Source organism: Brienomyrus brachyistius, chromosome 19 (genome assembly GCF_023856365.1).
Source record: "Brienomyrus brachyistius isolate T26 chromosome 19, BBRACH_0.4, whole genome shotgun sequence".
Lineage (NCBI taxonomy): Eukaryota > Metazoa > Chordata > Actinopteri > Osteoglossiformes > Mormyridae > Brienomyrus > Brienomyrus brachyistius.
Window position 1 is genome coordinate 10,661,957 of NC_064551.1, and position 22,070 is coordinate 10,684,026.

The 22,070-nt window shown below is 43.7% G+C and overlaps 1 protein-coding gene across 6 annotated transcripts in view; it reads right to left on the reverse strand.

Annotated features, from left to right (window-relative positions):
• LOC125714409 (serine/threonine-protein kinase MRCK alpha-like) overlaps positions 1–22,070 on the reverse strand; it is an 80,600-nt gene that overhangs the window by 57,013 nt on the left and 1,517 nt on the right. The window lies entirely within an intron of this gene.

A 22,070-nucleotide genomic window follows, 5' to 3' on the forward strand; every position in this document is an offset into this window, starting at 1 on the left:
TTTGACACATTTCACTTGAAATATCCAGAACTCATCCGGGTTGAGTAAACAGGGGTGTCTCTTCTCGCTTCCAATTGATCCAACGCTAGTGACCACTTATACTGTCCCTGCAAAGAGGCAGGTTCCGGCCATGGGCTAAAATCAAAAATCGGTTTTGTTCCAACGTGTAGCAGTCTCTCCAGGGCGACGTCAGGACATCTTTGGGCCCAGTCAACAAGCATCTCCCTAAAAATGTCACACACAGTCTGGCAGACCAAGCTAATTGAAAACCCGGCAGATGGATTTAGTTTTAATTAAACTGTGCCACATGTCAGGGAGATACTGCGCATCTCAACACCAGGGGATAGAAAAGTCCATTTCACTAAAATACGACACCTAAATTATCTCATTTTAGACAATCATGTGATAAGTAAACGCTTAAAGTCATAACATAGAACAAGATGTAATTAAGATTTAAAAATACTTCCACTAATGTCACCCATAAATATGCATTTGCAACTGCAAACCCACTCATCAATAGTCAAGTGTGGCGACTGCTGTACACAGCTAAACAAGCTGTGATTTATGAAGGCAAACTGTTAATGAGAGGCACTTAACACAATGTTCTAAACTGCAATGAAGTGTGACTATTAGCTCAGTTGAATTTACCCGAAGGACAAAGGCAAATATGTCACAGTACATTCCATGCCATTACACATTTATCAGCATTACAACAGTTATTATAATAAGGAGCATCACGTTTGACGCCTCTGTTACTCCATTGGTGTCATTACGCGAAACTGTACAACATTTCTAGTTGTAAGTATCAAAACATCTATATCAACACACGGTCACATTTCTGTAATATGTCATGGATTTCGACTGTTTTTAAAACCAGTTGCCATATCCAATGTGTTGATGCAATGTTATTGTTACTGAAGACTGTTTGCTCTTGAAACCGAAGGATGGGGACAAAGACCCAAAGAAAAATGGAAGGGATTTGGCCGTCTTGGAGAAACCCCATAGTCTTCTTTTAAGATCGGTTGTATGCGTCATCGCACCAGTGACGTGCAGTGAAGCACAGTGGCCTTACTTGGGAGCCTGGAAGAAACCGAGGATGGAAACGACGTGCTTTCTAAAAGCAAAGAAACAGCCAATGTTGTCACTCAGGACCAGCTGCTGCGGGGGTGACGAGCTTAACACGATATAGACTTTCATTACCTGCCCCGTTGACTCGGCAAAGGCGCTAAGAGAAACGTGATCGCGACCGATCGTGCGCCAACTATTCAGTTTGTTCGAGGGCAGAAGCAGTGTCTTTATTACCCGTGAGCCCTTACATTGTTCAAGACTGCTAGGGTGGATGAAATGTGATTACGCGTCTACGCCGGTCCCCAAGGGCTCTCGATCTGCGCTCTGCCCTCCGCATCATCGCAGCATCAGCACAGACGCACCCACCAGCCAGCGGGCTCAGCTGTAAGGCAATGCTCACATCACCAGGCTGACTTCATAATCAGCATTTACTGCGAGAATTTGTGAGAACTGTGTTTTATGGCTTTCATTTCTGTTTTTTTTTTTTTGCAGCTCTGCTTGGGACAATAAAATAATACAATAAAAGAAGTTAGTGATTATGGCTATACCCTACTCAGAGACACAGGGGACTCTGTAATTTAATTTTGCTGCCCCTGCTTTGGAAAGGACAGGAAGTCGTTAGATGAACAGGCACACAGCGCTAACGGCATCGGTTGGTGACATCGGTAGTTAATACCTTCCTATGTGCAAAGACGCCACAGCGAAAAAGGGCAAGAAAACTAAGGGAAGCCTGGATAGGAGTCAAGCCACATAAAGCGACAAAACACGGACGGCAGACCGATCCCTCATGCCGAGAACTGCGGTCTGTTCCTAGAACTCCTGGAGTAATGTGAGAGCTTCCTCTAACCGTCACTTGAGAAGAGTCACAGAAAGGAGCAAACAATTTCTGGAATTTTTTAACTGATTTTTTTTTTGACTGTAAGAGACCATGTTTACCTGAATAATAAGTATGTCAGTAGCCAGGGAACCAGTGAGTATGCAAACTGGGAACCAAAAGTAAAACAGGTTAGCAAGCAGCCTCAACTGTCAATCACGGAGCGTGTGCCATGTGGGCAGGTATGGGCCAGGCATGCTGGGAAGACGCGGCATAGAGGCGGGCAGAGGAAAGTCTCCGTTTTCTGGTTCCAGTGCTCAGAATAGCAGCTTCCAATAGGCTTCAGTCTCACTTCCACTGCGCAAGTAGAGGGACATCTGGTAGTAATAAGGAGGATTATTTACAGGCACGGTGAGCTAACTGCTGAAAAATGCTCCAGAAAAGCTCTTCTCTGCGATGAGACCTCGGACTGGCCTTTGACGGCGTGACCGAGACCTCCTGGGTCTCTGCATGCCTGTTGACCTCCAAGCTACACGTGGAGCGACATCAGAAGTCTATCTGCGGCAACTGGCACCTGTGCACCCCTCCCACGATGGGGGAGGTGGAGGGAACACCAAAGGACCCTATCCGTCGGTCTGGAAGATTCCCAAACATGTCAGCCGGAAAATCCCCAGGCCGTCCATTCCTGAATTGAATAGAGCTTCGTGTATAAAACCACCATGAAAACAAAAGACGACGAAACTGAATCTGAATTAATAGTTCATGCAGCCATGTTCTGCAGGTTCTAGCATACAGATAACTGAATTAGAAATGGCAGACAGACAGCAGACTGGTTTCTGACTCCCCTTCATGTAGGATCTCACAATTTTACCATTCATAAATATTAACTAGATACGGATGTAATGGGGTATGGCATTGAATCTGAAATATTCATAAACACCTACCTAGATAAAACGTTTCTGGTAATTGCTTACATATAGCGTGAACAAATTCACTGACGTGTTAAATATAATTTTATGGTACAGTACACATCAGTGGAACCAATATCTCCAGAGAAATAGCTGAAAGTAACACTCACGGGCACGTGAGGGAAATGATGTGAAATCTGCACTCATGCTAGTACACGAACAGGATAAGTCAGTAATGGAACGGCAGGAGGAGGTGAGAAATCAACAAAACGAAAAATGTTGTTTGTTTGTTTTGTTCACGTGACTGTTGATTAAATGCCGCAGCTTTGGGAGAGGGAGCCAGAAGTAACTGCTAAAAACACAAACACGAGACAGACAAGGCAGCTCAGTTCTCTTTACATCCCAATGATCAGAATTTACCAAGTAAAAACTAAATATTATTAATAACAACTGGCCTGCTTCCCGTGACCCTGACCACCACAAGTGGTTAGATGATGGATGGATGATGTCATTTCACTACCGTGTGCTATGAATCACAGCTGGCTGACTCTCTGCTCCTGAACCACACACAGACCGGACCGGCATGAAGGTTTCACCTCCGCACTTAAGATGCCTGGCCTGTCCAACCAAATCAGAACCTTGAAACTCAACAAAATTAGAAAGACAAAGTAAATGTCAAGCACTGCTGGTCATGTCGTTTGGGTAGGACTGCGTCATTTGGGTAGGAATGCGTCGTTTGGGTAGGAATGCGTCATTTGAAGGTCACACACTGATGTCACCCTGGTCAGGACCACATGTCAGATTCTAGGGGCTGTATAATCACAACTAAAAGTCATGCATAATCGCAGTTTGTTCAGAAGACATGGATGTAAACATTAAGAGATGCGGTGGATGACCCAACGAAATTCCTCATCCTCCATTTTGGAAAATGGCTGATCATACAATTCAGTTGTCTTCATTACATAGAGATTATGTCTTGACCTCTGGTGCCACTAACTTTGAAAACTGACTAAAGTCTAAATATCGGCAATATCGCGCAAAAATGACACTTGACTCATGCCAATGTCTTGATTTTTAACAAAGATCGACCAATACAGATTTGTTAGTTGAAATATCATGCATCTCTAATTCTTTTACTTCTTATTCACATTTTATTATTATTGTTTTATTATTCACTTTTCGGAGTGTGGGACTGGACCGTGCGTCTGTCTGGGGGCGGCACCGGCTGGGATCCCAGGGAGTTCCGGCGTGTGGTGGGTTCGTCAACATGCTCCATCAACACAAGCCCCCCCACCTGACTTAGCCTTTTGCATCTGCTATTTTATTCCTATTTTCTCCTCCTAATTATGAAATTCTTCTTAATTGCAAGGATCACGATTTATAACCAGTGTCCAACCACAGTGTGATTACACTGAAAGGCACATGTAACGGGTGCAGCTCCACACAGATGTTTAGCTGCTGTCTGTCCTCCACAAAACAGATAAAGTGGGTAATCTGGGAAGCACCAGCAAAGGCCAGCCTGCCTCTCTGCTGAAGCGGAGATCTTTATTCAGCGGAAAACTCAGAAATAACTTAATAAAGGAAGAATAATAAGCAAGGGAAAAAAAACAAACATATTGCGGACTAAGCCTTACGGAAGGCACAACAAAAGCTGACAGATGATTCTGAGCAGGAAACCACGTTCTTAGAGACTGACACATATGGAGGGAAAAAACTTAGAAAGAATTCTTCCAAAAAAAGTACCCAATGACCGATATTAGGCAATGAAGCTAATTAAAAACAAAACGAGCCCAGAACCTGTTTTTCGAGCTCTGCTATGAAGGTATAAATAGAGACACAAAAGCTCCTGACTGACGTTTAGGGACGCGAGGCCAAGGAGGCATTTTACGCCACTTAAAGGACTCAGACATTCATACGAGGCGGGTGAGGAAGCGAATTCCCCGACGCTGCTCTGCCAGGATGGGACCGCTCTCAGTGTGACACATCGCTACTGGGAGAGCTGGGTGACGAGGCTGCAGATCAGACAGGCCGCGCCTGCTGACCTCCCAGGCAGGGCCGGCCATCCTCACAGATACCAGTTTAACGATCCACACACACACACACACACACACACCCAGCACCACACACAGCGCCAGTAACTCTATCCCTTTTACTCTTCCCCAATGCTGCATTCCTGTGCGCCTAGCTGCCGCCATGACCTTAAACGTGCTGCATAGACATCAGAAGCCCATTGGCCAGTATCGCCGTATTCCCCTCCCATGGAGTGGGCGTGGCACATGGGACTGCGCCAATGGCATCATAGCTACACACCAACAGCTAGAACAACCCGTCAACTCTCCTGTCTACAGTCACCTGGGTGACTAATCTGAGACAGTCCCCTGTCCCAGCCGAAGTCTTGGATGTCTGGTTAATCTGGGACAGGAATGGGCTAGTCCCAGGTAGCACCTTAATTCAAGTCAGAGGCCAAATTCTAAGACCGAGCATTGGTACAAGATCTATACTGTTCTATAGAAGACATGGTAGGCTGTGGGATGAAAGTCTACCAAAAACAGAGGTGAGTACAATATAGTTTAACTAAAACCTAAAGGCCATCACCATGGAAATCAGTCCCTTCCATACAGTGGAAAGCCTCATTAAATTAAATAAAAAAACAGCAGAGGAGCCCCCCCGCCCCCCATTTCCCCACGCACCCCTGAGCCGTCCTCAGTGTCATTCCCCATTCCTGAACCCACTCAGCTGACCCTACCAGTCAAAGCAGAACCATTAACTAGGTTACCTGGAAGCACATGGCTGGTGCTCAATCTCTATGGAAATTGCTGTATGGAAACCCAAACCCGGCCCCATTATCTCACTGGCCCTCCTTCCGGCTCACATTAAGGTACAGATCAGAAGGTGGTTCACGTCCTTCACTGACTCACATTCATTTATTTTTCTGCCCCCTTCCCATTCGTCCATCCGACGCTGTCAGGTGCATGAGGACCTCGGGGTTCGTACCTGCCAACGACCAAAGGTACGATGATGGCGATGATGGTTGGGTAGAGACGGTGAAAGAGGGGGAGCCGTTAACAAGGTTCCAAGGGGGATACCAGCCAACACACAGCGTGACAGGCAGCAACGCTCCCCCCCCCCCCCCCCCGAATTACAGCCCCCTTGATCGTACCTGCCATTATCTCCGCGGACTTCACATCTTAACTCATCCATCTCACATAATAATAACGTGATGCCTTCAACTGGGCGGCCTGCGGCAAAGCGTGTGTGCAAAGAGACCGGGGTAATTCTACCTTGCCCATTGTCTGAGAGGCTACATCAAAAGGCATTATCGCAGGTGACTTTCCACCACGGCTGGCAGGGATATCCAAGGGAAAGGTGGGGCTGAAACCCCATCCGATCACCACAAAGGGTCTCATCCCACTATGCACAACACAACCCCCGAGAACGCCGGCATTAATGAGCACTTCGCAGCATCATGCATGAGCGTGCACCTTCAAAGACACTGGGAGTGTCCACTGCATTAACATACACGACTGAGTGACACAAGGCCATTAAGGAGGGCCATTTCTCCAATAAACAAAGCGTGATGGGGAAGAACGTGACCACGGGGCCACAAGGCACGAGTGCCTCCTCTTCTGCTGGCAGACGAGGACCTTCAGTGACGTCTAGCTTTGGCACCTGTGGGTTTTCCAGACCTCGTCAAGGAGCTTTTCACCACTGCCACTTAATGTTAGCAGACAGAATCCATCACCTTGGACTTAAATAGATTTATTTAATTTTCCAAAACACTGCTGAATTCCAAAATGAAAGGTCACATAATACTGGATTTACACAGCCTTGGTTGTAGAAGATTCTGGAGTCCATGAAGCTTTCAGAGCCACTTCTTGGACACAAGTTCAAAGCCATGTTTTTAGACGTCATTATCGCACAATGGGTGCTGATCTCACTAACGTCTGTAAAGTCAAACACACGTGGCAAAACTGGTTCTGTTATACACACTCCGCTGCACCTGTGCATTAGTCGCCTTCCATTTATGGGAGTCTACGAGGAGGCAAGAAGTTAGACATTCGCCAGATGACCGCAGCTAAAATTAGAGGGCATGAAATTACAAACTTTCTCCTGCTTCTACAAGAAGTGGAAAAAAACAGGGTGTAAAAGGCACTATAAGTACTGATCTCCACGCCTGCAGTACAGAATCTTTCTAGGCCAGGAACAGTCCCCTAGGCTGAGGCCAAGCTGCTAATTATACCTGTGCAATTGCATCAATGCTGGGAATTTGGACCATGTGCATTGTGGAAATATGCAGGATGGCACACATGCCGTGGCAAGTACTTCCCCCGACACGCGTGCAGACACATGCACAGTAAGAAGAGCATGTTCCCCCCGAGGCCCACCCATGCCGACGCAGCCGCGGGTTTACATAACAACGTTAGCAAAAGGTAGAGTAAACATTAAAGGAATATCATGTATATGCAAAGTATATATATATATATATATATATATATATATGGTGTGTGTGCCCTGCAATGGGCTGGCGCCCCATCCTGGGATACGCCCTGGACTCCCATGACCCAGAAATGGCATAGAAAAACGAATGAATGAACAAATATATGCCATCAAACAATGTCAATATTAATACATCTGAGGCTGGTCGGTCAAGCCAGAAATACATCCATCTCAAATAATCGTGGTCTGACAGGGTGCCAGTGTGATTACAAATAGCTTTATTTATGCCCGTTAAAAGCTTCCTCAGATCAATACTACACATTGACTGGTGCAAATATATACTTGAAAAACAAGATGCAAACACAGAAAAGGCACATATTCGTACAATACTGAATTAAAGACAGATCTGATCCACATTCAAAACTCTCCAACCCCAACACCATTACCCCATACAAGCTAATGACAAAAGTCAACTTCTCAAGCTCTGCCCATTTTCTTTTTTCGTTTACCCAGCTCTCCCAGAGGAGACAGGTTTCTTTAATGAATATTTTCTTCAGAGAGCATCTCTTCTCCTAACAGCATGGTCTAAAAAAAAAAACAGATGTTTTCCACTGATACCTCCACAGGGCTCAGGAAAGACTGAAGAACATAAGACGAATGCGTTGGCCACACCCTCCGTGTGGAACGCTGTGCAGTTGGCCTGCAGCTGGAGAAATGGAGATCTGTGGCTCGCTAAGTAAATGGTTTAATCACGTCAAAGGCAACCATAAGATGAAGTCACTTCCTTTTGGAATAGCCATTTCAGAAAACAGAAGGTCAAAACAAAGGCCAGTAGCCCTTGGGGACTGGAGCGATCGACTTCAGGGCCGAAGGCTGTGCCTTTCGTCAGAGCCCCGAGTCTGGTTACACCAGCTAAGCATTATTGCATCTTCTCTTACCTGCTGGAGAGTCTTCATGTGTTGTATTTTTAAGCCCATTTTTCATTGCATAAGCAATAACTCTTTCTTTTAATCCTGCACCAGCAATGAACATTAGCCCAGACGTGACAGTGCTTAATGCTCTCCCTTCCTGCTCCCCATGACCCCTCCTAACCCCCACCTGAACCCCTTCCCCCATCCTCGCTCTTTAATTAAAACGTGCATCGCAGAGATGCATGTCGGCAGGACTCATAAACAGAAGACTCCTTTCGTTAACTCGATGCATTTGACAAGTGGACAGCTATCTGGAAAGGCACTATATTTACTAATGCAGTCAGTGTGGGTTCAGGCATTGACACTGTGGGGGGTTTTCAACGAACTATATGCAAATTGAAAGGGAATCGCTACCAAAAAGAATAAAGACAATCATTACGATTCCATTAGTTCTGTTATGTTTTCAGATTCATACATAAGAGCCAAAATACTTATTACATAATTATACATAATTACATAGAAGTATAAGTGATCTCTCCAGAACTGCCAGACCCTACATTGAGCTGAATGCAAACCGCATTAATATACACATACCGTTTATCTCATATATGAAACACTGACCAACAGCAGGTTACCTCAATCTCTTAGTGTAAGAGAACTTTGCACACAAACTACACCATGCAGCGGCATAACAACCCATAGCCTGGAGGGATAAAGTTGTAAATCACATGAACCGTATGATCAGCCCTCTGTATAAAGACCAGAGATCTGCCATTCTTCCATATCAGCCTGAGCATGACATCATGCTGATGTCAGCCCTAAGTATTATGCACAAAGACACATATCATTAAACAGTCAATGTTCAGTAGCTTTTCCATTCCTTTGGTGGTGTCCATCCTGGTTTACCTTCAACTTTTCCCAGCATTATGGCCTTCTCCAATACTCCAGATATTCTCGCAATATGCACAAAGTACAGTAACTTAAATTTGGTTGTTTGTGCTTTAAATAAAATGTAAAGCTTGTTTTAACACAGGACTCCAGAAAAAAAAATACTTTAGGAGCCAAATGCTTTTTTTAGGAGCCATAATCCCCACCACATGCCAAACGTGAAATAAATAAAAAATACTTACATGCCACATTTTGTCTCCGGTCTACCTCACACCGCCTTATCTTTCTCCTGTCTGAGCTACCTAATTTGCCTTCTGCATTCTTATACATAATAACATAATAGTAAATGACACAGAAATATGCAATATGTAATATGCAAGATGTAAGCAAGACAGCTGGGCTATTGGACGTCAAGCGACACACACAAACACTGAAATATTAAAATTCGTAAATAAATCTGGCAAGCTTCCTGCTTTTGTTGAAAGGTATTTCAATTGGAAAACTGAATATAATGCTAACTGCACCGCAGTGTCATAGTTAGGGTTTAAACCCGAGCCCACTATCGGTTATACTTCCCTGGTATTCTCGCTTGATGATGTAAGTGGCGATATGCTGGTCTATAATGAGATATTCCAGAAAACCGGTTCGAGTTTAAACCTTAACACCAACACTGTGGAAAAGTTTAAATGAAGTTTAAATGAAGATTTCCGGCTCTGATATCGTTCACTGTTTGTAAGATTTTCCGGCGTTTGTGTGTGCACTTCTCGTTCTAGTCCAACTGTCTTGTTTAACTGGCGGTGAATGGACAGTGCAATTATTACACTTCTCTGCTTCCCAGATAGCGTGACGTTTCCAACGATTTCTCAGAACCCGCTATAAACACTGCCCTGGATCGATACATGCTTTAACCATGTGATATTGTAGCTGGAAATACAGACGTGAACATAATTTAAATTTCTTGCCTTTTTTACTTTTTATTTTATTTTTTCTTGGATGGCGAGAGGCAGTAGCCATTGCCGATTGGAATGGGAAAAAAAAACAGTCGCAAAATAAAAAATCTAGTCACATTAGTGACCATTTTAGTCGCCGTCTGGAGCCCTTGGTTAAACCACAAATCAACTCTGTTTTCCTCCAGGTCCATGGTGGTCTTAAGAGTCCGTGCCAGCACCAAAGTTCAAAGGCGTCGATACTCTTCCTGTCCTGTTTCTTCATTGTCCAACTTTCACATCCAAAAAAAGCTACAGGAAATACCATATTTTGAACAACTCTGATCTTTGTTCTTAGGGATGCATCAAAACTTTTGAAGATTTTTTTTATCTGGGTCCTCCATCGAACCTTCGCCAAATACCAGCGTGTGACCAGCTTCTTCACCGCTGGGTCCTTTGTTATCGATGATTGGGGCCAAGGAGGTAAAAGCCATCAACTTCTTCTGAGTTTAGACCACAAACACTAAAGTTAGCTGTTGGTCATGTGATCATAACCTCTGTTTTCTTCAGATTTAATAACCTTCCCAGCTTTTGCTCTTCGACTTCTACGTTATACATGCGGTGTCATTGGCATAGTGTGTCTTACTGATCTTACTGATGTCTCTCCCACTGATACCTTCTTCCACTAAAGCTTCTCTACTTAAATCTTCTATGTACTATGGTACTATGCATCCTTGTCTCGCTCCTTTGCCAATCTGAAACCAGTTTCTCAATCTTCTGTGTTGACTGTGTTTCTCTTATCAAGATGAGATTCTTGTTTAGAACAATAGGAATCTCATACACACCCAATTTTCCTGAGAACATTCTATAGCTTGACAAGAGTGAAACAATTGAAGGCTTTATTATGATAAACTTTCCTAGTATCCTTGTTTTTTTTTTTTTTATTATCCACTGTGCATCTGCAGCGACGTCTCCGGATCGTCACGATTGGTGGAACTGCCTTCATAGCACGTTATTCTCCTCTATATTCTGTGTGAGGCGCAGATCTGCATTTGATATTTATATTACCCTTATTGGCAGCAGATTTCATATCTTTGGTATTGCAATATAAATTGACCGCTTTGATTTCCAAGTTTGTTGGCATAATTTGACCAACACTGTGATTCTTGTAATATTTTTGTTGGAATGCCTGTTATTACCCAACTCAAGGCGGTAACGAGAGAGGAGGACACACGCGTTTGACTTAGAAAACTCCTCGTCAACGACGACCTCAGGCCTACTCTGACCTCTCCCAGTTTTGAAGGTCCTTCCATGTATATGACATCATTAATATGTTTTTGCTGCTGATGTGATCACCGCACTTTTGTGCATCCCTTCCATTTCGGATCTTTGTTCCACCAATAACAAACAGTATGACCACAGACACATACATACACACAGAACAAAAAAAACATCGTGCTTTAGCAATTAAAAGTTGACACTAAAAAATAAGGAGACAGATTCAACACATCGTGGCTGATTTTATATTTTAAAATGTAGAACAAAGCTTATAACCGAGATCCTGTGTGCAACTTTAGGCCGACGATGACTGATGACATCGACGATGACAGCTAGCCCCAAGAGGCAGCAGCCTGCCCTTGAAGCACCTCGACCATAACAATAGCTCCACTGAAGTAAAAGGCTGCATTTAGCTACAGGAATGACATCCCCAAAGAGAACTGCGACGATGTTCGGCCCAGTGCAGGATTTCCTGGTGTTGTCAGGCAGGACAGTGTCATTCTGCATGCTCAGGCCAGCGCTTCCTATGGTTGCATGAAGAGCTCAGCACCACAGCGGATAATCCGCACGTCTCTACATCGCAGCCAAGACTGTCATCAGCTCCATAGATATCTCCCTGACGTTCTGAAAGCCCAGATGAACTGATGTGTCTAACCAGCCTTTAGAGTGTCTGTGCTTTCTCCTCTGATGCAAGGCCATCTCGTTCAGGATGCCCCCTGGCAAAGACACAGCTAGAGGTCCTTAAATTTACCAATACACTCACATGCAGGCATCTATATCTACATCTACATCTACATCTATATAACTGCTGCAGGTTGTCCAAATTTATGGCACCTATTCGAAGCAGATCTTAGCAAGAACGTTCCTAAAAAAGAAAAACTTGAGTCAAAGAGTTTATATTACGGGCCATTTTTGAAAATCTTCAAGATTCAAAAACATGTTGCCTAGCTCAGATACATCGCTATCTATGTTTTCTCTCCACATACAGCAACGTCGCTGGTTAATATCTGGCAGGCGCTTCACTGGCACCCACATCTGACCTCGTAGACATTCTTCATTTTTGGTTTCCCTTACATGGCTCAGCTGCTCAATTTATTTTGCTACAAATTCAGATTAGGTTCAGAGACCTGTCACCCACAAATCTGCGGTCCAAAGGGTCATGCAAGTACACATTCTGATTTACGCAGAGTAGGGAACTACTGAAAGGTCCCGCTAAAGCTCCTTTTCCGGAATTACCCACCGTAACACCACAGTACATGCCTACTGAGCCTGTGCCTCACATGTGCTGTGAAACAGAGTAACCGAAAGACACTCTTCCTTGATTCACTCTGTCATCGTAATGTCAGAAACCACCAAACCCAGGGCTTGGGGAGAGAAACCAACTTCAGTATCTGCCAAATGACTCATTGTTAAATCAAATGAATGCTGAAAAATTTGGGCTTCCACCTGACTACTTCCACCAAGGGAACTAAGACCACGTTACTTACAATCTCCAAACTGCGCTCCTGAAAAGAAAATGCATAAAATGCACAGGATGCAGGAGGGCTTCACTGAATGCATGGTTCACCTCAGAGAAAAGGAGTCAGACTCCGCTAGCGGCATATGGCAGCCGGGTGCTTTCACAAAGACGTAGGGGGGTGGGATGGGATGGGCAGCTGTGAAGTAGACTAATATGGACGCTGTTCTTTGTCAGCTAGCTGTGAGACAGAGACTGTGACAGTGAGGATCATGTGACGGTGCATCTGCATTGTTTCCACATTGCTACGGTTACGGAAACTTTGAGGACGATTCCACCATATGAAGTGACCGAGCGCATCATGACCGTGATGTGTTGAAATGTGCAAGTCCTTCCAGAGAAGAGCTACATGTCATTTCCCATAAGGGCAGCTGGAAGATGACTCACTGTGGCTATTTAAGCACTCAAGGCATTCAAGTGAACATGGAATGTGGCGGTTTTATATGCTTGTTTGCAGTCCACTTAGCTTTGCTATCGACTGGGGTAACATGGTGCTACTGAATACTGCAGGGTCTATCCCTGCAGTTGGGGAGGACTGTGAGGTCATCACTTCTGATTCAGCTTCTGGCCCAGACAAGAGACCCAACCCCCATACACTAGGCCAGGCTGTAACCCCAACTCCCCAAACACTGAACTAGCTCTCATTCCCACCTACTTTCAATAGTAATTCAGATGTCAACAATAAAGAAGCCTTGACCACCCCCCACCCCAACATCCACAATTTCCAGAAACTTAATGTTAATGTTCTGGTGCAGTAAACTTGCACATTAATCGCTCATTACATATTGGGCTGGTGTGTACATCGATAGGCTGCTGGTTCAAAACCCATGGCTGGCAGAAGGACTGAAACTTTCAATCTTTGAGCAAAGTCTATAGCCCCAATTGTTCCAGGGACACTGTCTGATCCTGCTCTCTGATCCTCAGTTAACTGCTGCTTTCGACGGTACTAATGAATGTAATCTATTCTCTTCTTTGATTCATATCATCTGCACAATCATCCATATCAGGTAAACTGACTGGTAAATTGGTTCTGATAGGAAGTAATCCATATTAGAGGACTACAGATCTCTTTATAACGGAAGATAAGGGCTTCCTTAAATGAAACAGCGCTGAAGAGGAGTTACAAACTTGAGAGGGGGACGCTGAGAATCTCCCAGAGGGAGTGGGAGACTAGAGGAAAGGAGAGGAGAGGACAAGGAGGCAATGTAAAGCAACAAGACTGACAGCGAGTCCTGGAGAGAGAGGAGCTGTTCAGAGCGTAGAGACAGAGAGACTGTAAGAGGGATATAAAAAGTCTGAGAGGGCAGTGCAAACAGATGTCTGAAACAACTGCAGCAAAGATCACCACCCCCCCCCCCCCCCATGCCTCACATAGCACGGCTTCCCCACATTCCTCTGGGGGGGCCTGACTCAGCACTCTCTTTCACACACGAACCCCTCCCCCCCAGCGTCATGGTACGCCTCCAGTTCAGGTACCCACTGCGAGTTGAAAGCTCAAAGTGAAAACACAGTATCAGGGCATGTGACCGGCGAAGCCGGCAACACCTAATCGCTTGCATACACATGCAGGAATGCAACCCAGGTCTGATCAAAGGCCATCTTGAGAATATGACATGCGGGCCAGGCATGACCCCAGTGAAGCATAAAACAAGCTTTCATCTCTCGAAGTACAGCATCCGCAATGATGAACAATCTTCAACACAAACTTTAAAATGGAACATTCAAAAGTCAGATACCTTCGCAGGCTAAATTTCAGACCTGTATCTATACTGCTTATGAAAAGACTCTCGAGCAGGAGAGGATTCACCACCGGGTCAAAAATGCATCAGACCGATTTATAACTGTGCTTAAAGAGTCCATCACATGCCAGACCAAAAACTGCAGGTCAACTGCGGTCTTAATAAAATGCATCAGTTCTGAGAGCCCCTAAAAATGTTCAACAGACGGATCCTGTTGACTCTTAAAAATCATATCACAGACTATAAAAGAATACAATTCAACAAGTAGATTGTTATAGCCTAGCAGTCATATTATGTTTCCTGTCTGGCTGTGCACATAGAAATCTATATTTTTAAGCAATTACAAAAGAACCAAATCTATATCACATCTACAGTAAGATATTAAATACAGTACAGGTATCCCGTACTTTAAAAATGTTTGCCTTAATGCCTTCACTTTCACAAAAGACCGACCCGTACATTAGCACCCGTCTTTGCTAGCCGAAAATGCCAATTACTAATATAGAGTCATGCGGCGAATAACGACGTTTCCGTCAATGTGACCGCATATACAATGCAAGTTCCGTAAGATTACAATAGGGCTGAAAAAAACCTATTGCCTTGCGACATCGTAGCTGTCGTGACAATCACAGCACAAACGCATCACTCAGGTGTTTGTGACGATGCTGGTGGAAACAACCTACTGTGCTGCCAGTCGTATGAGAGTCACATACAGTTATTTACAGTATGTAATACTTGATCATGATAATAAACAACTCTTATTTGTTAATGTACTTACTATAATATACTTTTAATTGTTACTGCACTGCCGGTCAAATAAAAGTATAGCACATACAATTATTTACAATGCACAGTACTTGATAATGTAGAAGAACTTTGTTACTTGTTTATTTATTTACTAAACTGTGCCTTTTATCGTAATTTGGGCTATACCATATAGCCTATGTGTGTGGTAGGCTATACCATCTAGGTTAGTGTAAGTACACTCTGACGTTTTCACAGCGACCAAATTGCCTAACGATGTACTTCTACATTATTTTTACTTTTTAGAGGCTAGTTATTTACCATATCATTCTTGATTTTACTATATGCCAGTGTTATTTTAGGTTTCATCTGTTATTTGACGGCTCGTTTCCAAGCATATGGGCAAAAAAATGTGTCGGAGTATATCTACATGCATTAGAGACAGAGCAGCCCGACAGAAGCCAAAGAGCCCCACTCTCCCTGGAGGACGTCACAAGCTCTTATTAATGGTATTAAGATCATTTGTGAGCACTATTAAGATATTAATGCATGGTGCTGGGGCCAACATGGTGGCACCCGCCTCTCCGGGGGTGGGGGGCGGTGTCGCGATTACATGCCCTGCCCCAGATTCGCTGGCTTCCTCCCACAGTCCAAAGACATGCAGGTAAGTGAGCTGGCACCTCAAATGCGTGTTTACCCTGTAAAGGAATGGCACCCCCCCCCCATCACCATCGCAACCTTGGAGTGGTTCCAGTTCTCCCCTATCATGACCCTGTCCTGCAGTGTTTTCTAACCCGGTCCTCGGGGAAGCCCAGACGGTCCACGTTTTTGATCAGTCCCTGTTCCCGGCCAGACAATCCACATTTTTGCTCTCTACCAGGACCTGGGAGGGAGCAAAAACCTGGACAGTCCTGGGGTCCCCGGGGACCGGGTTGGGAAACACTGGTGTGTTGAATAGAAGCCGGAAAATGGGTGTATACATGTATACTGATACCAAAAACTAAAAATGAAAAAGGAGAGAAAAGCAAAAAAAAACTCAAAATGTTTGGGCCTCTTTGTTGGCATTTTGACAACGTAATCAGAAAAGGTTACAGCTTAAAAAGTGATTTCGCTTGTTTCAAGATTCCTCAACCACTTACGGAAAGTATTCCAGTATACTGAATGTGGCCAACTGCAGTCTAGAGATGAAATATCGAAATAGCTAACCAGAGAATTCCACTGCCAGAATAACATTTATTATCATCATCAATAACGAGGAGTGTTTCCAAGGGCAAGACAAACAGCACGAATTTCCTTACGGCAGGAAGTCGCTGATGGGGATTCCTTCGTGGTTTTCCCATTCTCGGAAAATCGCCCGAAAAAAGCCTTGTTCAGTTAAGCTACAGCTTCTGCTCATCAGGGTGCAAAACACTCAACCATGACACAGATGCCAGCCGTGTCAAATGATTATATTATTATATTTTTTTATTAAAGCATCACAGAGACCTCCGGCTGCAGCTAGCATTTCAAGTCACACATTCACAAAAATACTAAATACTTTCCATTCCCACCAGCAACCCTCCAGTACACTGCAGGGCACCAGGAGTCAATATTTCAAATACTGTTTCTCCTTAGTTCTGAACCTTTAGCTTCTGGTACACGTTTATTCAGATGCTGATTAAAGTCACTGTCCACGACGGGGCAGGCTCTGCACTGCCTCCACATGGCAACATTTCCGGGCGCACTGGCACGGTGACAGACATCGCTGAGGACAGCCCTTTCTGTCTGGGCTCACAGCCTGGGGGGGGGGGGGGTCTGGTGCATGAATATCATTCACTCCATATGCTCTCCTCACTGCTTCAAATTAATAGGCGAGGTCAAATCTACCAGCTGCGATAAAGGGGCGAGTCAGTTGTGCACAATTTATGTTTGTGCTTAACTAACATTAGCTACAGACTTGGAATTTACCCTTTCTGAGCAGTGGAAGGTGCACACACCACCCCAAGCAGTGCTATCCCACACCAGTGAGGACGTTCCAAAATGGCTATGAATATGGAGGGAAATCACTCATGTGAGCGTGTCTTGGCAACACACACATCCATACGCACACATATTCATATGCGCAGGGCGTGGCGGAGAAAAGAGTCTGAAGACGGAGGAACATTTTTTGGCAAGTTACCATACAATTAAAGTTGGGTCTTCCCGTGCCAAGCTCTCCGTGGGACACACATCCTGTGGGAGAGAACAACAGCATAGCGAGCCTGGCCCCAACACAAATTATTCATCACGTTTTGACGTGCTTCATATGCGCCATTTGATGAACCACAAATGTTCTTACTCTCTTAAATGGAAGGGGCATTCCTGGATATCCACTTAAGTCAATGTCGTTCTTGTTCTGGTTGTTATTAAAGGATGTTCCGCTACCCAGAATGCTTCAGTCAAAAGCTAGATATCACAGCTCCATAGCTGTCAGGGAGAAGAGGAATGAATCCAGTACTTCCTGAGAGCAGCGGGTCAGATTCAGTCAAAAGGCAAAGCAGTGTTCACAAATTCATAGGCTTAACAGCTTCAAAAAGTGTCTCTTGGTCTTTGGTCTAGACTCCAGCAGCAAGAGGAGGATATTGTTAATTATTCCTTTAACTGAAGTGACCTTTAAATCTCTGGGGGAAAAAAAACTCACTCTTCTACCACAGACAATGCGATTTCAGGCACTTCCAGTTACAGAAGCAACAGGAAAGCACCAACTTTTTCAACCCCAGTTCTGTGATGAAAAAAACCAACAAAAATCACATTCAAAGTTTCTTCGGCAACAATGAAGCCGACAAGAATATGGAATAGATGGGCACCGGGAGGCAGATGAATAGCCTGGCCTAAAATAACACTGGGAACATCAAAGGGCTGTAGAACACAGGTTTACTTTAATTCCATCAAACTGATAGCAGCCGTGCTTAACCTACATTTCACAAGACACAGATGTGGGCTTCCCAGCATTACAGTAAACGTCCTATTATGGTGGCAGGAATCGGGAAACCTTTACATCGCATCCCACCTACAACATCCACAGGGTCTCTTTTCCAGATGAAAAGGAATTTCATTCTAAAGGTCACCTCCGCCAGCACTCTCACATGCAGCATCTCCACTGCAACAGAACTACCATTGCTTAGCTCACGTACCATTTCTAGGAAGCTCTTCAACAAGACAGCAGTTACAATGGGAGTGACCAGGTGGTAGATGAATCCCCCGTGATTTGCCTATAAACGGCAGCTTACATCCCAGGAAAATAACATTAGCATAAACCAGACGTGACCATTTAAACCAGCTTCTTGGTTGTAAACTGGGATTTATCAATGCATTTTCCCTCTTGCTCATTTAATTAAGGCCACCTGGGTAAGTTACACATATGGGGCACCAGCAACACCAACAAAGAGCATAGAGACACCAGAACATCTTGCTATGAAAAAGCTGTAGTCCACACAGGCGCCATCGCTTGCACTGAACTACATCGTTCCCCTTTACAACATAAAAAAAAACCTCTCTTGGGTTTCACGCCTTGGAGGTAAGCAGAGTCTCCCTCAGCGCCTTTGCAAATGTCAGAGACTACAACCAAGGGTTTCTGTGAGATTACACACATTCCATTTTATTTTGGTTTTTAAAAACCCAACTTTGGCTCCAATATTGATCCATCTATTTTCCACAGACACATAATCCAGTTCAGGTTCGCAGGGAGCCTGCAGCTAAACCATAAAGCAACTGGAGGCAAAGGGACACCCTGGATGGATGGGACACAATCACAAGTTAAGGACGACTTGGAAACGCTGATTCGCCTAAATGCTCGTCTTTGGTGTGTGGAAGGAAGCTAAAGCACCTGGAGGGAACCAAAGGGAGACCCAGGGAGAGCATGCGAACTGCACATCACACAGAGAAATTAGGGCAAAAATCATAATCCCGATTATTTTGGTCAATACCGATATCGCAATTAGTTGAGACGATTACTCACAAAATAATTATTGAAATTAAAATCTGATTAACTGCTCAGCCCTAGACAGAGCCATTGGCTGGATTCAAACTGGCAGCTCTGCAGCTGCCCACTGTGCCACCTTGCTACTGTATCACTTATTTTATACATATATTTCCCCTCATTGCTTTTTCTCAGCTCAGACATTGCTTAGAATTAAGCAAACATGCAACATGATATTATGTGTGCAATTTTCACAACCCCGAGATATGGGGTTTACTTTAAAACACCGTATGTGTACATAGCCAGATAAGTAAATGTATGAATGAAATAGCTCTCATACAGTTTATAAACCGGGTACAGTGTAAAACAGTCATACGACGCATCAGATCATCTTTGGCAGAATTATTTTTCATTACTGATTTCCAAACACAGTAGCACTGCTGCCTCACACCTCTAAGACCACAGGTTGAGTCTCCAGCCCAAATCTGTGTGTGTTTGTGGAGGAAACCCAGCACTGACGATATCAGACAAAAATATATCAGCTATTGATCAGATTATCTGATGCAAACATGGAGATGCAGGCAAAAAAAAATCATTAATGTTTTTAATGTAATTCAGGCACAAAAATAATTTCATCTGCTTAATCTTTGCTTCTCTATCTCATTTCCCTGCAAAACTTCCAAGTTAGTGCCGGCGCTTGTGGTCAACCAATCAGCAAAGTTTATCACTATAAGTCCCGCCCACTAGTTCCCAGTCAGGTGAAAAGTACCTACTTAAGAGTAGGAAATAAATAAATGTTCAGGAACTACCTCAGATGAACTACAATCGGACCAAGTTCCTTTGGTGGGAACGAGACAGAAATTCCTTGTTCATGAAAAATGCTCCTGTGATGGGAAATCAGTCACAGAAGGACACCATCTATCTCATTCATACATCCCATGTCAAGTTAAAACAAATGCTTCTCCTCTTATGGTTCTGTGAGAATTTTGCAGTAGCCGTAAGAAGGATGAAACACAACTAAGCGCAACACAGCCCATCTGTCCAATGTCTGCTACTTTCTATACAGCTACCGGAGAAAATTGCTGACTTCCAAACGTTTTTGTACAACTCAGCCAAACTTCATTCTCCCTGGGTAATTTACAAACATGCACACATTTGTTAAAAGGGAAAAAAACAATAATATTGAGCAGTTTCCTGCTGTGACATCATAGACCAAAACCCTGGTACAGCTGCAGTGACTTCCTACCACTACAATTAGCCACAATACAATAGCTGCCACCCCCCAAGTTCAGCTTTTAAACCTACACCACTGACATGGATATTCTTCTGTTCCTACAGAAAAACAAGCATTTTAAACGAGCTACATGGACACAAGACACAACTTTCCTGCTAGAACAGCTCCTCACTAACCTTAGCATGAAGCTAAGCTAGCATCGCCTCAGAAAACAGTATCCATGCTAACATTTTTTTTTTAACTCTTCAGGCCCATACACAATATATACTGCATATAATATACTAGTAGTTATGTTTCACCACTGAATTGACTATTCCTGATTTAACAGAAATAATTTAGATAGACTGCAACCGAGAGCAGCTGAAATTAGATCCAGAAGTTTTACAAATAAAACATAATAATGTATGTAAGCTATTTAAAGCTCCAGTAATCATGTGATTGGTGACTATAGATAAACAAATTCTAGAGTGGACATTTACTGCCCTTACACCGTAAATGAGTTTAAAATATTCCTTCCAGATGGAACCAGGTGTGTGGAACCAGGTGTGAATTCCCCTTCAGTCTGGGGAAGGCCTCTGCAATAAAGCTCAAACATTCACAGCATTATGCCTTCAGGAATCAATTCAGACTTCAGAAATATTTGCCAAAGACACGGTTTCATTCAGGACTACAGCACACATTCATCTTAATCACATCAGGACTGAACGTCACTCAGTCACAGCCATAATATACAACTACACTGTAACACCAACAGCAATAATGTAAATTCATTGACAGAATGACCACCTGATCCTTGCCAAGATGGACACTGTGAGCTACTTCAGGTTTTACAAACTGCTTTAAAATCGGAAACGTTCCTGTACTTGGCTAATTAGTTCTTCAATTCTTCTTGTGCTTTTACTGGTTTGTTTCCTTGATTGAAAGACTCATACAGCTGTTCCATATTAACATTAGTGACACATGCATGATTATAGGAGACTGACCAATCAGCACACAGCAAGAACTCAGTGCTAAAGTAAAATCCAGGCCTTTTTAATTGAAATGGTTGAAATAGTTGTTTACAAACTCCTTCCGAGCCTATAGTGTCCCTCCTAACATGGTCACTCTAGTTGTAGATATGCTTTTCAAAAGCCTATAATTACATTACCCAAAATCCAGCACACGACAAGGTCTGTAGATGACAGCAATAACAACTGTATTACTTATTATTATTATTATTATTATTATTAAGTCTCATAAGTGTGAAATAACTAAATGAGCACTGAAAGGTCGAATAACAGGTACCCGGATTTGAGGTTAAAGTTACCTGTTAACCCTACAGTGGCTGGCATGACTGGCATCTGGGCCGGCCTGACAGCATGCTTTCTGCTGTGTTTATTGGGCATCTGTTTCTCACACCCACAACAGCAAATAGCTTTACAAAATTATAATATCATACAAGACATGTTTGCAGTGGCGTCCTTCAAGGTTACAGCTTCAAGTACATGGTGAACACAAAAGCTTCTTCTCGATAAATTCCAGTTATTTAGCCATAAATTGAACACTTCCTTTCATCTATCACTAGGTGCCTGGGAACCTGCAGTGATCTCGGGCCAAGTCACTATTACGTGACACTTTGCATCCAAATGTCTCGTCAACATCAAGCCAACATGTCAGACATATTTTTGCAA